This window comes from Columba livia, chromosome 2, assembly GCF_036013475.1.
Source record: "Columba livia isolate bColLiv1 breed racing homer chromosome 2, bColLiv1.pat.W.v2, whole genome shotgun sequence".
NCBI classification, from domain to species: Eukaryota; Metazoa; Chordata; class Aves; order Columbiformes; family Columbidae; genus Columba; species Columba livia.
The window spans coordinates 122,024,886-122,040,983 of record NC_088603.1 but is presented as its reverse complement, the minus strand read 5'-3'; the positions used below and the strand labels follow the sequence as shown (position 1 = coordinate 122,040,983).

The 16,098-nt window shown below is 43.2% G+C and overlaps 1 long non-coding RNA gene across 1 annotated transcript; it reads right to left on the bottom strand.

Moving 5' to 3' along the window:
- Positions 1 to 854: 854 nt before the first annotated feature.
- Positions 855 to 1,684, bottom strand: LOC135578636 (uncharacterized). The gene is made up of 3 exons (XR_010470572.1): positions 1,558 to 1,684; positions 1,096 to 1,152; positions 855 to 992 (listed from the first exon to the last, which is right to left on the bottom strand). It is a non-coding gene; the product is annotated as an uncharacterized LOC135578636 (long non-coding RNA).
- Positions 1,685 to 16,098: the final 14,414 nt, after the last annotated feature.

The following is a 16,098-nucleotide window of genomic DNA, read 5'->3' as shown; positions in this document are numbered from 1 at the left end:
ATCAGCTTCTAAGTGTCACAGCAGGGACAAGTCTTGAAAAGTGATTTTGAGATGAGTTTCAGGAGATTCCAGTTATTTCATGTGAAATCACACCTCTGAAATTCTGTCAGGAATTATTACTGAAAGTTAGGCTTTATTCATTTGTTATCTCTCCAATGAGTCTGTTTGACTTGGTCTGTCATCATAAGGCTGTCTGTTTAATTTTTGCTGATTGTATAAGTGTACACACATGCAAACTGTCTCTCAAGATTACTGTAAGATTTCTGACTAGATGTTTATCTACCTGATGTCAGATTTTTATTTTTTTTCCAAGGCCTTTGGGTAAGATCAAATCAACTTTTGAAAGATTCAATGTTCAAAGCTCTGTTTGTACTTGCAGATAGAGTAGAAAGAAAGCTTTTTTTTTTTCCTTTCCAGATTTTCAACTTTTTCTTCTTTCTCTCTTACCTTTAAACATGACAACTCTGTGACCAGAATTATTGCGTTCAGCTGATTGGTTTCTTTTGTTGGGAACAGGATTTGTTTGACTTCAGTTACGCCACGCTTATTGGTATTCTGGTCAGCTGTATCCCTTTATCAGCATCCAAAAAAGAGAAATCTCTTAGAAATTCTTCTACTGGCATGCAAGAGATAAAAAATGGCTGAGAGGGGATTATTTCTGGGACTGTGAGTGAGAGAATGGAGTGGTGGTACAGGAACCCCCCTTCCAGGTCTTTTCCAGGAAAGCTCCAGTGAAGACTCATAGCTTTACACTTTCCCTCTGATGCTAGAAACTCCCTCCTGAGGCAACAGACTCAGGAAAATACCATCAGCTCCTCTAAGCTCCCTCAGGAGGCTTTGCCTTTGAATTCCCTGCCACTGGCCAGAAGGAAACCACAATCCATCTGCGTATCTCAGTACTGAGGTGAGTAGTCAGCAAAAGAGGTGACTGACGAAGAAGAGTGCCCAGACAAGACTCCACTGCCACTTTCTTTCCTACTTCACTATTTATGCTGTAGGAAAAAAAAAAAAAAAAAAAGTAGAAGTTAAAGCAACTGCACAACGGTTACAGGATGTCCTGTTACATTTATCTAGCGATGCAGGCGAATGACTCACCCAAAATATTTGATGATCGGAAACTATTATGTTTTTCTTTCTTTCTCACATTTCTTCCTGAAAATTTCAAGCATTTAGACTCTGAAACATGGTTAAAGGAGACATCTTAAAGCTATATGTATTCAAGGAAAGAATGGAAAGAATAAGGAAACTGAGTCTGTCTTTGAAAGCTTATCATAGTCCAGACAAAAATCACGTGATAAAAATGTGCCTGCCCATCTCTGAAAGCTCTGCTACAAGAAAGCAAATGGCATCATCCAGACCTCTGGAAAAAGTCTTGCCCAGATCATATTCTTTGACCTGGATTATATGCTGAATTTATTAACCTGATTTATTAAGTTTTTTTTTAATCAAAGAATGTCCACGAATGTTTGGTCATTCCAGCCACAATTCACACCAGCATTAGCAACCTTAAACCATTCCCAGGTTGTGTTTTACGGAACCCAGTGCAAGGTTACTCACCTATGAGCATCCAGGCTGTGGATTGCTGGTGTGTGGCCTGCGCACAGCTGTGTTGATGCGGGGTCACATCTCCTCTGGACCCGCCTGGGAGGGGGGAAACTTGAGTCCCAGTCCCTGCTCAAAGAGACGTGTAAAGTAAACAAAGATTGGTTCTAAAGCTTGATTTGGTATGGTCCTATATGTACCTGTGCTAAGAAATGATCTGTCCAAAAGAGTCTGCAGTCCAAAACAGACCAGGAAAGGAAATATGATTATTCTTATTTTATACAGAAAAAATGGAGGAACTGTTACGGCGACTTTCCCAAAGTCATTGCAGGAAACCTGCAAGAAATTTCCAAGTGTAATAGCCTGAGCATGCAGTGTTTAAGGAGGAAGAGCACATGAGCCCAAGAGAGAACAAGCCATGTGTAAATTGTGAGAGTGTCCAACACACACTACTGAAGTCTGATTGTCAGCACACCCTTTTGGACCTGTAAAGGAGAAATAAACAAACAAACATAAAGATAGCTGACTAGGGGTGAAAGCAAAGACCGTCATGGGATATTTCATGATGACCCAATTTTTTGTGTGGTCATGTCTAAGAAGCAGCCAAGAAACATCAGGCGTGTTAACCCAGGAGAAGTGAATAAAGGGTCAGAATGACCATCAGATTATTTTATTTACCTCCAGGATTTAAGACTGTCTTGCTTCATGTTCTCAGCAACCACAAAGCTAGGAATCTACATGTGCTTTTTTTCACTGTGTTAATGAAGTCAAATTATCATGTGGTTCCTTGATTATCATCAGCCAGAGAAATAAGAAAACATCAGATCCCATGACATTCACAAGACTGTGAGAGTCAATAGGACTGGCTTTAAGAACACAGAATTATCACTACATGGTATGCTTATTTTTGGTACTAAGCACTCAGCTATTTCTGGGTAAACTTTCTACCTCTGTCTTTTGCTTATAAGAAGGAATTTTTCAGTGCTTGCAATAGAGAAACAGATAGGAAATGGCAGTTCCTGTCCCAGGGACAGGCAGAAAAAAAAGGTGGGAGGCAAAAGAAGAACAATTTAAGCAGCTTGGCCAGACACTGAGCTCTGTTCTGACTTTCAACTCAGAGCTTTGGACCCCAGCACAATTTACATAGAAGATATTGTTTTATAAAAGTCCACTGGGTTATGCAAAGCAAGGCGTAACTAAAGGCAGTCTAAGAATATAATACTTAAGACTCAAAGTCTGTGTCTTAAAAAGTCCTTTTATGGGCCTTTTCCAAAATAATAGCTCCCTCAGGCTTGAATGTTTCATACCCAAGTAAATATTTTGTTTAATTCATGAAGAAGTTGATTTGTCTGCAAGATTGTTTCCCATGGATCAGCCTGTTCACAAACACAAAACATACCGGCATCCAGCTGGGTGTTACTGCTGCCAATTTCAAGACAATAAATGGTTCAGTACAGAGAAAAATTCAAAACTTTTATTCCACAGAGCAATAAAAGCAGTAGACATTGCTCACTGACACACTGCCAGAGTAAATTTTACCTACTGTATAAGTTTCCATTCAGAGCTTTCATCAGGTCAAAGTACAACCGCAGACATTATCAAGCTTTATACTGCATTAAAAGAGTTTTCACGAATGATTGAAAAACATTTTAATTACATTTTCAAACATATTACTCATTGCATCTTAATGAGCTAAAATCTCCCTCAACAGCAGTATATGATGGGTTGGCACTGTTCTCCTGAAAATGAGGTGTTTATTTTGGGATGAAGCCTTCAGGAAAGAGTTAAATGGCTTCCGTGACATTTCTGGGACCCCAAGACAGGTGTTCCCAGTGCATAAAAAGTAAGGGGAAGTGTCTGAGTTCAACTTATCTACAATGTGGTCCCTGGCAGCAGCCAAGCCAGGAGCAAGGTTTTGAGCTCACCATGATTATTATTTGGGTGTTGCTTGCTTTATTAATACACCCAGCTACCACAAAGAAGAGAATGTGTTGGTTGTATGCAGTAAGTAGACCATTGGTAAGTCAGGGAGCAGTTTCCTAGTGTTGGTGGAAACACTCATTACAAACACATCTGTGAGAAATCAATTAAATGAGCTAGAAATAGGAGCATTTGTATATTTTTTCCTTAAAAATGAAGACCCCCGTGTTTTCTCACCCTGTCACATTTACCACATTTAACAAAAGTCACTTTGGCTTTTTCTGCACCTTTAGTGAAGCCACATGCCAGTTCACAGCTTTATCTTGCGGTTGGAGTGAGATGCGCTGTGAGCAAACACATCCAGGCCATGACCAACAGACCTGGTTCTGTCCTGAGCTCCAGCATGGCCATTTCATCCCTCCCCACATTCACAGTTCAATGGAGGATGCATTTGCTATTTCAGCAATTTGAGCTGTTGCACAGAGACAAAGCCCCATATCAGCTATGAGAAGAGCCCAGGCTTTGTAGTGGGCCTGAAAGGTGAAGGAAATTGATTGGTGGCAAACCCAAGGTGTGAAGGGAGTTTCAAACCTGACGACTTCCCATAATGAATATCTGCCAGCAGCTCCTTTACTTTCATACTGTAAGGAAGCCAGCTGGGATGCTTTGTCTGGCAATAGGAGAGCAGCAAACTTCTGAGTAGGTAACAAGGTAAAGAGGCTTTAGCTTCTGAATGATATGCATGTGTAGTCTGGTGAGGAGGACAACAGTTTACGCAGTGAACAGGTGACTGGTGACCATACTGCAGTTTGAGGGCTATAGATATCTCCCAGACATTACAAAGACAAGTTTTGATTCTCCCTGAGAAAATTATATTCCCCAGCCAGGAGATGGACCATAAAATGTGTATGGAGCCTTCTAATAAGGCTTTAAAGGATATCAATTTTCTGTTAGATAATGTAGTCTCTATGCCTCAGTTCAATGGAAGTCTTTGTGAACCATCTTCCAAGGTTTCAGCTGGTCTGTTTTTTAATTTGTTGTGGTGGGTTTGTCTGTTTGTTTGTTAAGTTTGTTTGTTTCTGTCTTTGGTTTGTTCTCCCTTTGAAATGTCCCTTAAGAGCTTTCTCCTGTGAAATAATTTTTTTCTGGTTTAATCAATCCTCCTCCCTCTTTGCTTTTATTGACTTGCTCTGCTACTTTGTTTCTTTTTAGGTTAGACTAAGATTTTTTTTTAGGCAGTTTTTAAAAGCAATGTTTCTCTCTGCTCTGCGCACTGCTCACCAGATTTGTAGCCTGGCAATGGTCAGAAGCGTCTCCTCCCGGGGCTGGGGGATGCGTATTCAATTGGTAGGAAACATAAGAGTGGCCCAGGAGAAGCTAATATGGAAGCTGTTCATTCAGGATGCTTTGAGTAAATATGTTCTACAGCAACACGTCAAGGGATGGGAATTGCTTAGGGACTGTGTTTTTATTTTGGTCAAAAAGAGACACTCCTTTGCAAGATATATCATTTAGGGTGAGAGGAACCCTGGAGAAACTATAGGAATAAGCCACAGAAAAGCCAGAGGCAGGAAGGCTGGTCTTCGGAGCATCAAGAGTTAAAACTAGGAGGTTGTAATCTATTTATAGAAAAGAGCTAAGAGCTTTGTGTATGTGGTAACCAATCCCAGCTCTTGGAGCCACTGAGGTAGCAGAATCAAACTCAGAATGCTAATTACTGTAACTGAAGAATGAGTATACTTATTATCTGATATAAAGCAATTTTAGAAACACCCACAGTTTTAAAATAATAGTAATAACAGTAATTGAAAACACGAACTGACAAGTCACTAACAACCCATTATATCACAGCAATGTGGAAAAGACTCATATCTTTACAAAGCACCCTTCTGTCAGTCCTTGACAAATACACACACCCAACGTGGTCTAAAGAGTGGCTGCACAGATGTTAAAATATGTCTCAGCCCAACATCAAATCCTGGTATTTCTGCTAGGTCCTTTAGTTACTGGAGTAAGGTGAAACTCAAAAAAATGTATCAGTAACTGGCTTCAAAAAGACACACAGCTTTGTACAAACAGGTTTGTCCCTTGGTGTAAATTGAATTAACTTTTCTGAGCTGCCTGTTTTCACTCAAACTCATACAGGGGTTTCAGGCTTCTCTTATTGGGCTTCATATGGGATAAGAATAAAATTTAAGGACACCAGAAGCTAAAAAAAACAGCCCTATTTGTCACACAGAGTAGCAATTCAGAAAGTGTGTTGCACAGAGACTCGTTGCTTGAGCCACAAGTCTGAGGAAAGGACCCTCTCTCCAGGGAGCTGCACCTTGTCCTTGCCCACCTGGGTCCTGAGTCGAGGCAGGTGAGTAGGACATGGACATGGGTCCCATGTTGCTGTCAGACTGCCTAGAAAGGGCAAAAAGACAAAAAGTTTTACAAAGAAGCAAGAAACTTGGTCAAATACAGACTGCACATGGTAGGAGGAAAAAAAATAATAAAAGCTTTATTTTCTTCCAGCCATTCTTGTCTTCATTTCATAGAATTCAATTTTTGGAAGCAGTAGCATGACACAACTGAGGAAACAGCTACATAAAAATTCCACCTCCTTACTCCACGTTGGCATTCAGCAGCTCCAGGATACCTTACCCTGTGGCTGCCCATGGAGAGGGACGAGCAAAGAAAGCAGGAGGAGGAAGAGGGAACACATTTGCATTCCTTGTACTTTCTGATTTTGGAATTTTAATCCGATTTAATCTACAGGATGATCCAGTTTCTAATTAACCCAAGAGCTAATGAGCTGCAAAAGCACTGTCAGTTTGTCTTCCTACAGCCCTACACCAAGAGCAGCTCAGCCATATCCAGGCTTGCTGTTTCCTCCAGATTTGTGCAGCCTTAGAAGATGACATTGATCCGGACCCTCGTCCTCATTTTTCAGTTACTCAGAGGAGGCTGGGTGGGGAATTGGGGTCTGACTTTGTCAGCGTTTTCCCGTGAGCTCTCACCAGGGCTGTGATTTGCAAGTTCCCATCTGCAACCAGACCCAGCGTGCTCACTGCCATGCACAATGTGGTTACGCTTTGCTCCCTCCTTGTGTCTTTCCGGATGTCTGCCATCTGGCAGACCCCACTCACATTTACAGTACTCTCCGAGCAGGGTGAGGGATTTGCTTGCCACCAGCTGCACAAACACACACATTGTATGGGGCTGGCTGCATGCCTGGCTTTTCCCAGCTATAGCGTAGCCCACCCATTCTGTACATCTCAACCTGGATGCATAATCAGCTTAGTGTACAATAATAATTCATTCTTATTTCAAAACAGTCTTGCCCTACTTGCTACCACTTGATTAGTTTCTTAGAATGAGTTGCATAATTTCTCTTCCGAGTTACACCCAGCAGCTCCAGTTCTGCATTGCAACTCCAGAGCAGCGCTGTCCTGAGCACCCACGGGTGTAAGGACAGACAGCATCCCTGCCCGCTTGGTGTCCCACAAGATCGAGAAGAATGGGAAAGAGGTGAAGGTAGTGTGTGAGGTAATCTAGGTAACTATGGTGTTTACCTAGCAGCATCTGATATTTTAGCAAAGCCCAAGGTAGATATATAATTAACAGAATAATATTTATTATTAAATTAATCTCTGAGCCAACGCCTGTGAGGGTGCAGCTCCCACATTCCCACACGAGGTGACATACTATTTTAGTCTGTAGAAAATGCCATGGAAGGTAAAGAATTATAGTTTTGGAGAGGCAGCCAGGATTTGGGTGTTCCTGTCCCGTGCTATGTCAGTGATACTCCAGTTCCCCATGGCCTTTCGCAGCTTCTCAGCCCTTGTGGCTCAGTAGAGGAACAGCCCTGTGCCCCTGCATCCTCAGGGTCCTTGCCTGCAGCTGGTGGGCACCGCTTTCACAGCCCCAGCTGGGACTGCTCTTCCCTACAGAATGAGTAGTTGGCCAGCCAACCTGAAATTGTTCAGCTCGAACTGAAATGAATTTTAAGTGAAGGTAAAGTGAAATTATACTGACATGCAAAGTAGAAGTATTCAGTTGCTGTCTGTAGAGGCAGACATGCATAGAAATAGAGAAGAAGCGCAGATGGCTAGCAGTGTTTTTTTTAATTATTATTTTTACTTTTTTTTTTTTTTTTGTAGTTCTGGTTGGCCCTCCAGTTCTTCCAGCTGGAGAGCATTGAGATGCTGAGCTGGGGTGCAAGCCCCTGGGTAGGGCACCCTTTATCTCTAGGTATCTCTGGTAGTTTAATTTAGATCAAGAACACACTTTTGAAATTAATTTTGTGGTTGCCCCTGCTTACTGCGGCTCACCTTGCAGCATAGTCCTGGCGTGTCCAAGCTGGATTCCTGCCAGGGGAAACAGCCAGATGATCACTTTGACTACCAACGTACCCTGAGCCCACAGGACTGGATTAGAGCTGCTGTGTGATAAAATCCCATTGCCATGGGGCCTCTGCACTGGTTCTTCTCATCTAGCTCCCTCTCTAGGGTGCTTGCGTTGTCTGTGTGGATGTAGTTGTAGTCACCTGTCCTGCATGGCTGGACACTGATTTTGGGAATCCGGGTTGCCCTGGTAGGAAGGTGACATGACAGAAAGAAACCTGAAAATCTCTCTTCAGCTACAAGGAAGGCATTTGAGGGCTCATGCCATCCATGGTACCGAGTAAGTGTTCAGCTGATATCACCAGGCATCAGAAAAAAGTAATGACTTCTAAACTTCTATCGTATACAGCTCTTTATGTTAACCCCCAGTGGTCTTAGCAAATACATTTTATAGTGCCAGCAGAAAACCGCAGCATTGCTATTTTCTCTTATGACCAGAAAACTAGCAGTTATCACACCTCAGCAGCTAAGTGTCACCGCCTCAGGCCACTGACTCATTTTGACCTGTTTTTAATGAAAAACTAAACAGGAAAGGACAGCGTAGGTGCTAGCCCACATAGATAGGGGCTGGCCACTAGTTGCAATGCCTCCTTCCCCCAGCTTTCTTCAGATGTCCACGGGGAGCTTGAAGCATTTCAGATGCTGTGAAGAGGGTACCTGATACCACCTTGCTGCCTATTCAGGCCACATTGGCCAGTTATTCATTACCCCCAGCACAGGACAGCTGGCCCCTAGTCTTACCAGCTGAAGCGTCTGTGGTATTTTTCTCTAAAATTCAGTTTTCCTGGTGTGCTCAGTGCTTGGGAGTCCCACTGTGGCCAGCATGGAGCAGCTCATGTATTTACTTCCTCTGGGATAAGCCACAGAAAAGATACTGCTGGTGGAGATTCTAGCCTTGCCACTCATCGTGTAGTCTCAAAAACATGTCTTGACACCTGTCACCAAGGTCATCCGATGACCAGGATGACCATGAGCCAGCACTGTGCCCTTGTGGCCAGGAAGGCCAATGGCATCCTGGGGTGTATTACAAGGGGGGTGGTTAGTAGATCGAGAGAGGTCCTCCTTCCCCTCTACTCCGCCCTGGTGAGACCACATCTGGAATATTGTGTCCAGTTCTGGGCCCCTCAGTTCCAGAAGGACAGGGAACTGCTGGAGAGGGTCCAGCGTAGGGCAACGAAGATGATGAAGGGAGTGGAGCACCTCCCTTATGAAGAAAGGCTGAGGGAGCTGGGTCTCTTTAGTTTGGAGAAGAGGAGACTAAGGGGGGACCTCATTAATGTTTATAAATATATAAAGGGTGAGTGCCATGAGGATGGAGCCAGGCTCTTCTTGGTGGCAAACAATGATAGGACAAAGGGTAATGGGATCAAGCTGGAACACAAGAGGTTCCACTTAAATTTGAGAAAAAACTTCTTCTCAGTAAGGGTGACAGAGCACTGGAACAGGCTGCCCAGGGAGGTTGTGGAGTCTCCTTCTCTGGAGACATTCAAAACCCACCTGGACATGTTCCTGTGTGACCTCACTTAGGCATTCCTGCTCCAGCAGGGGGATTGGACTAGATGATCTTTTGAGGTCCCTTCCAATCCCAAACATACTGTGATACTGTGATACTGTGATCCGATTGCTCTTCCTGTGTGAATGAAAAATAAAGCTCCCTGCATGGTCTGAGAGGTAATACAAAACCCATACTGCTGCCAAAGAGAGGAAAGAAGGAGCCAGTGTTTGCTTAAGACAACCTGGATTCCAGCAGGAATTTGATCTTTTCTTAATATTGCTTTATGTAAGTTATTGCAAGTTGCCATGGACTTTGGTCTTAATGGTCCTGCTGTGGAAAGCAGCAGCATCTTTAGCACCAGCAAACCTTTATAGTAATCCAGATCTGCTCCCAGGCATTCCCTCAAACACTGCACTAGCCTGGGCACCACAATCTGTTTTTTCTTTGTCTCTCATGGATTTTCTGCAACACCATGTACCTATAAACCATAAGCTATAAATTCCATCTCTTTTCACATCTCACCCAAGCAGTTGACTTCCACATGGGGATCCACTGCTCCTTGGGGTTTCTTCTCCTGACATTTTTCCCAGGGCCCTAATCCCCACCACTAATCATGTCTGTCCACATGCTCTGAGCTGGCCAAATACTCAGGTTCACTTCTCTCATGGTTCATAGCTGTCAAACATCTGCTCATCACTGGTTCCGCCTCTGGGCTTCATTGAGATCACGAATCTTCTGGGGTTTTCTGAGTCTTCTGTGCTGGCAGACCTCATTTATTTTTTAGCTAACTGGACACTGTTAATTTTGCCCAATCGGCCAAATTGTATTTCTTCTTGGCAGACCTCGATTCTGCAGTAACTGCATCCATTTGTGAACTGTGTTTCTACTTGCAAAGAGATTTTATCCACTTGGAATTTGTGTAACAAGTGACAATAATTTTGGATTAGGTCATTCTTCTCTTAAATAGAGAAAATAAGCATGCAAGAAGTCAGACTTCAACTTATTTATAATAAATTCCCTCAGTTCTTTAAACAAAGCTGATAAATCAGAGTAGCAGCAGAGACAAGCAGTGTGATCAATCCCAACCACTGAAAAATCATCTCAGTCTCTCTTCACCTCTGCACCTCAGGCCAAAACATGAGGTGGACCTGCTTACCAAACAGTTGCAAAATAGCTACATTTAGGAAATTCTTATCTGATTTCTGAGTTATTATAATGCATCCAGGTTTTGGGTTTGCGTCAGCTATTTTTGTTGTTGTGTGTTTGTTTTGGTTGTTTTTAGTTAGTTTGTTTTTCCAGACAATGCTCTCTACAAACTGCATAAAAAAATCAAAAGACTGCCAGTAAAGTCACAAAACTTGTCAGCAAGAATCAAAAGTGGACACAAACAGTGTCTCTTGTAGAAGCTACAATCCAGGCACCACAGCATTCAGCTCTGCAGCCTGAACACAGCTCCATTGGACCTGTGCTCTGTCCTCCTCCCAGTACTTGGTTCGTTCCCAAGCCATCAGGAGCATTGGCTTGTAGAAGATATCTTGCTCTACATTACATGATCACAAAGATTGTTTTCAAACCTAACAACAGCATCTCTTCTAGACAGGGTTAATGGGGAGGTTGTAGCATGGAAGGTGTTGATTTCTTCTCCCAAGTAGCAAGTGACAGGATGAGAGGAAATGGCCTCACATTGTGTCAGAAAAGGTTTAGATTGGATATTAAGAAAAAAAAAATCATGGAAAGGGTTGTCAGGCATTGGAACAGGCTGCCCAGGGAAGTGGTGGAGTCACCATCCCTAGAGGTGTTTAAAAAACGCGTAGATGAGATTTGTAGGGACATGGTTTAGTGCCAGTGTTAGGTTAACGCAGGAGTGTCAAACTCATTTTCACCAGTGGCCACATCATCCTTGCGGTTGCCTTCAAAGGAGTAGTTACATTTATACAGTCTTAAAATCACATTTGGCCCTTTGAAGGCAACCTTAAGGCTGATGTGGCCCCAGTGAAAATGAGTTTGACACCCCTGAGTTAATGGTTGGACTCGATGTATTTCTGTATTAAGTGAAGAACATCCACAATATTCACTTTTCTTGGCAGAACTGGGCTTCTCGGTGTGAAAACCCAGCACTAAATGCACTTCCCAGAGCACAGTTTCTCCCACAGCGGAAGCTACATCTCAGGGTTCCCCACACAGCCGCTTCCTGGGGAACTCCAGCTTCCCCTTGGGCACGGTGGCTTTCCAGAAGTACAGGTCTGAGCCTGAGCTGCTGATAACATTGCATCTGCTGGGAATATCCAAACGCTCTGAGATCCAAGGGAACACCTTGGATAAACCCAGCTGCATCTTGCATCCACGGAAATCATTCATGCACTGGCATGGAAGTCTGGGAGGTTTGGCACGTGCAGTCTCCCCTGAGTGACCCTCCAGGGCAATGGGCTTTTCCAGTCTGGAGTTTTCTTGAGCAGAGCTGTCTGTGTTTAACCTTCCTAGGCAGACTTTCAGATTAAGTTCACATATACCAGGAAAGCAGAGTGTACAATTTGCTCCCGTTTGACATAATCATAGGCTGTCCCAGTGCCTGGAACAATTTAATTAATACCTTAGGATGGGTTTTGCTGTCAGATCATAATACCACCTTTCACAAAAGCACTTACCACTGTCACCATCGCTGTGTCTGACACTGTGACAATGTGAAGAACCCCCAGAGCTCTGGGTAGCAGTGTGCTGAAATGATAAATGTATTTATTCAACCTGCAATAGCTATGCAGAAGAATATCCTCTCTGATGCCCATTCTTTGGTCACATATTTAGGGTAAAAGATTGGGGAAAGCTATTGCGTTACTCCCAATACACCAAAGACAGACCGTGAGCCTCTGTACTCCTGTTCACGCAGTGCTAAAGCTCTGGTGATGCCATTGCACTCCCACAGGGGTTTCACAAGAGGGTTGCAGCGTGGCCTTGAGAAAAAGGAAGAAAATGAGTTGAGCCACAGAGAGAGATGGGAAGGATCGTGCTGTCATCAAACACAGGCTGCCTCCAACAGCACTTTTTTTCCTCAGCAGCCTGAGAACCCAGAGACCCAGAGTGACATTCCGGGTTCCCAGTGAAGCCCATGCTGCTGGGAACTGCTTTGGAACTCGGTCTGGTTTTGGGACATCGTGAGGTGACAGATCAAGACCTCAGAGACAAACGGAAGAGCTCAGAAAATGCATTTTCATGAGATGTGAAGAAGAGTGCATTAGGGGTTGGTGGCAGAACCACATTGCGACAGCCAGAGAAACCCGTCGTGACTAAAAAGACACCGATCCTTAAGTCTTTATACGGAGGAATCTGAGACTGCCTCAGTTTGATGGGAGAAGGTGGATGGTGAGACCACGCTGTACCTTGCAGGGGCTGTTTGCAGAGCTGTGGGTGCTCAGCCTGGCGGGGCAATTCCCTGGAGCAGTGGAAGCCTGGAGCAGAGCCCAGCCAGGCCGCTGCCCTCCCCACCTCTGCTCCAGGCCACAGCCCTGCTCACACCATCACTTGGGCACTGCCAAACTCTGGGGTATCTTTAAGAGACATCCTGGGACCATACTGAGTAGAGATGGAAACCAAACCCTGGGGTGGACAAGCCCTGTTTGCAGACCTAGCCTGTTCTCCCGGCTCCTCCCTGCGTGATGGCAACTGGGATTTTTCCACTGCTTGGGTAAATCTCCAGCCCCACTAGGGTCAACCACTCCAGCTGGTTTTAGCTATTCCTGTTGCTTCCTTTCAGCTAGCAATGCCTCCTGCAGCCAAGTAACAAGCAGCTTTACTTTTTGGTATGAATTATTTTGGGCATTTGGGGGAATTCATATCACTCCTACAAGTGCTTCCCTGGAGTGTATGAATGGGTATCACACTGATGAAACAGGGGGACCACTTAGCAGCTTTGCCATCTGACAGCTAAAACAAGAGGGTCTGAATCTATTTCAAGTCTGGTTTTAGAGCATTTATTCCTTCACCACTGCACCACATGCTTCTAAAAATATCTCTGGTTCTGTTTTCATACAGAAATCTAAAACTTCCTTGCCATTGAAAATCTTTTTAAAGTACTCCAGACTGCATCAACATATTCCAGTGGCAAGATAAACCCAGATACCTGTGTTGAAAAGTCTAAACTAGCAATGATAAATTAGCTTATACTGTGTGTTACAGTTACCATCCTTCCTCAGTATTTGGAGGTGGGAAGACTTGTGTGGTGGGGGGAAGACAGTTAATGCAAACAATAAACAAAGTAAAAATGACCCATTTTCTACTGATACATTCAATGAGTTACTGCAAGTAATTTTTTCCTTGTGCTATTTACGGGGTTTCCCTCTTCTAAATGTTACCATGGTCACTGTAGTGTGACATTCATTTGTTTATATAACTCCTGTGTTGCACATAGGGACCCAGATGTTATTTCGGAACCAATACACTTGGAGAAGATTTTCTAAAACCTGTACATTAAAACTTCATGGAACAGTGATTTTCTACCAAAACACTAATTGGGCTTCCTTCTGAGGGCACAACACTAACTGTCCTGCCACAAAGAGACGGTTGCTCAACCCTGCCGATGCTCTGCTCCCCTTTAATTTGCAATTTGGCTTCAGCCTTATAACGCACTTGTTCCATTGCTTCTCTTCATACCATGCACCAGAAAAAAAAAATGATGGGTTTTGGTTTAATATTGGATTTAATTAAGATAAACCTAAGAGATTAGGAGCTCAAGGGCACAGTGGAAAATATAAAACTCTGTATTTATTGCATTTAGTCTAAATATTAGTTAACTTAAAAAAAGAAATCTGCATTTTTCCTACAGTTTATTTTGTGGCTTGAAATTGTTGAAAGACCAAACGCTATGAGTATTTACTTTCCAGCAGAAACATAACTTCTTTGCAGCCTAATGTATCATATGCAAAATACTACTCAAATCCCAAAGAGTATGAAAGCTCTGGGCATGACATGTCTGGAAATTTAACTGCATCCCAGCCTATGGTAACTTCTTTTCTACAATATAGAGCAGAATAATGCTTTGCAGAAACTCATATATTGAATGAACCTATCCTCCATTAAGTGTTTGTTGGTTGAGGTTACTAACAACAAAATAAAAATACTGGTAGATGTATTTCAGACTTAACAGCCTTAGAGATTAACAGCTCTGGGGAATTTTGCCTGTTCTGTCTGAGTGAGAAACAGAGGGCAAACATTTATCACAACCCAGCAGGGCATATACTGACTTCAAGTTGTATTTACAAGAAAAAAAATAAAAAAGCAAGCCCTTTTATTCTTTTTCGTTACAGGGAGAAACTGGCATGAACAAGGATACTCTTTCTCTTTTAGTGCTTCATGTTTTGACGTCTTGCAATACTAGGACTTCTCATAACATCCCCTGCCTCCTAACAGCAAAAGCTACCTATAAACCCAAGGTGTTTTTCTGGCAGAGGAAGATGTAAAGAGGGACCTTTCTTGACATTCTTCATGACTTCTAAGGAATATCGAAGAACAGTCACAGCACTTCTTCCTCGCTGCAGTACAGCAGCAAAATGAAGTGATGTAAATTAAAGTCAAAAGAATATCTTCGAACTAACCTAAAATACTTTACATGAAGCATGGTTGAAACCATTATCTAACAGTTTAGCACTTGCTTGGTATTGGATGGACGGTAAAGTCAGAAAAAAATATGCCCCAAGTGCTATTTTACTGCACTTCAAACTTGCACTGAGCTAGGTTGCACACGAGTTTTTTAACATCCCATACACATACAATTAGCTTGGTCTCCAAACTGAACAGTTGGATTTCCTTCCTTACAGGGAAAAAAATTCCTCTTATTTGGTTATTCTACATGGTTATTCTAGAGTTTTGTCTGCACTAATCTATGGTTTAGTGTTAGTCTCTGCTGCCTTCAACACTATGCTGCACTCCAAGTACAAAAGAATGAGCACTAATTTACTGCCTTAGAAACCATTATATGTTCCTACACCCATACCTCAAAACGAGGATCAAAATCTTGGGTACTTACGATAAGTGCATTTCAGTGAAAGTGCTATATCCATGTCCTAGACACTTCTCACTTGCCTCCTCTTCTGCTTGGAGAAGTGCCCAAAGGATGCTCTTTCCCCCCAAACCCCAAATGGGAGAAGAGAGCCCTCCCCAGGGAGAGCTGGGCACCTTCTGTGGTCCCCAAAGCCTGCACAGGGCCTCGAAAAGAAGGGGGACACATACCTCTCTGATTCCTAAGACAAACCTTCCATCAGAAGGTTTCCATAAAATCTCTTTGTAATGAAGAGGGCTGGCAAGAAGGAAAAAAAAAAAACAAAACCAAAATAAATAATGAAAACCAGAGGGTTGATAGAGCCCTGCCACCAGCCACAAACACACCCTGCTCTCTCCCTGTGCTGCAGCAAGCCGGAGCACTCTAAGAAATGTGGAGACCTTCATCCCGCACCAATAAACCTAAAAAGGGAGGCCAAGAGAGGAACTGGGATTAATCTCTGGTGGTGCACCTTTCCATCCAGTTCCACCTTACCTTCAAGTGCTTTTGTTTCTCAAGCACAGACAGTTCTTGACACACGGTGGCTTTCAGGTGTTTCTTTTTGACCCTCCGAATGCTCAAAACCGGAGCAAGTACAGAGGCTGCACAGGTGAGAACTGCAAAGAAATCCTGGACACCCCTTTGACTGGTTGGGCTTGAACCTCACAAGACTGCATTTTATAAAGATCTTTTTTCCTAAACTGACAGCTACTCTACATTCATAA